We start from the raw sequence: 1,703 nt of genomic DNA on the forward strand, positions 1-1,703 counted from the left end.
GCATCATCACATCTGTGGTGTTTAGGGTTAGGGAATATTTGAGTCAAGCTTTGAGTTGATTAGCAAATGGAAAATGTGACTGTGACCAACTTTAGTCTCAGTTTTACTCAAGATGAAATGTTTTAGCTCTTCGAAACACTCAATAATTGTGTTGTTTTTATGAAGATAAAACAAATAAAATATTAAGCATGCAGATATATTCTGGATCTTGGAAACCAGTTTGATAAAAAAAGATACAGACTACAGCTGCAATGATTCGTCAATTCATCAATTAGGGGTTTTTTTGTGCAAGAAAAAAGGTGGATACAAAGTAAGAGAAGAAAAAGCAAACACATAAAAAAGCTAAAATAACACATTTGATGAAAACAAAGGGGACAAGAAGCACAAACTCAAAATTTAGATGGATGAGCAGACAGTGGACAAAACAGAGGGCCTAAAAGAACAAAACAATAAAAACACAAAAAAATTAAGAAAATCAAACCAAACAAAAAACAAAAAAGATTATTACCATCATCATTACCATCATAAATTACATATATCTATAGTTAAGGTGGTTAATGATAATAATGGTAGTAATAATAACAATAATAATAATAATAATAATAATGACGATGATGATGATAAAAAATCAATAAAACAAAATAGCACTAGTAATAGTGGTACTTAATAGTATTAATAATGATAACAATAATAGTACCAGAGACATAACATAATAATAATAATAATAATAATATTGGTAATGATAATAATGATGATGATTTCCATAATTAATTCTTAGAATAATAGGTAGGTAATATCTTTACACTATTCATATTAGCATTAACATCTAACTTTTTTTTTTGATTAATCGATTGGATCATTGACAGAAAATGAATATGCAACTATTTTTAGAATCAATTGATTCAGTCACTTCTTAAGCAAAAATGCCAAATGCTTTATCATGTTAAAACTGGCTGTAGAGCCTTTCACAAGTCTTTGAAAGTTTTGTGGCCACATGCTTGGAAGAGGGCAGTGGGGGGTGGGATGGTGTGATATTGTCGGATATCAATTAATAGAAGTGCAACATATACTTTGATGAGTTGACTTTATTTGCAGGACCCATCACGGCATCGTACATGACCAACTTGTTAGTACCATTCTAACATGTCTTACTGCGCATACACACAGACTGCATAATCACAGGATATTCCAATCCAGGAGCGCCCTCTATAGGTATTCAACTGCAACAGAACACAATAGTCACTCTACAACAAATGGGGTGGATATGCAGTGGGTTGCAATCTGCAAACTCACTGCTAGATGCCACTAAATCCTACACACTGGTGCTTTAATTTACATTATATTTTCAACCTTTTGTGCAATGACCACCATCTTTATAATTAATTTCTATAGGCTTTAAAGTCAGCGATTCTGTCAATTCTGTCTAACATATAATTATATTTTTATTTATACTTTGTTATATTTTGTTTTTCGCTGTAATGGAGCCTCCCAGCCAAAGTATTTCACACGATGGCACTTGTACAACCGGAGTGACATAAACCTAAATCTTGAATATGCAATAAAACTTGCACTGTTTTTGCATTGCATTAAAAAAACAAGCAGCAGGGAAAAGCGCGCCTGTCACTGTACCACCTGCAGCAGTCAGCCAATGAAAGAGCGCACTGGGTTTAGGCTAGATGCGCCATTTTACTGCGTCCACAGCC

The sequence above is a fragment of the Scomber japonicus genome, chromosome 8, assembly GCF_027409825.1.
Source record: "Scomber japonicus isolate fScoJap1 chromosome 8, fScoJap1.pri, whole genome shotgun sequence".
NCBI lineage: Eukaryota > Metazoa > Chordata > Actinopteri > Scombriformes > Scombridae > Scomber > Scomber japonicus.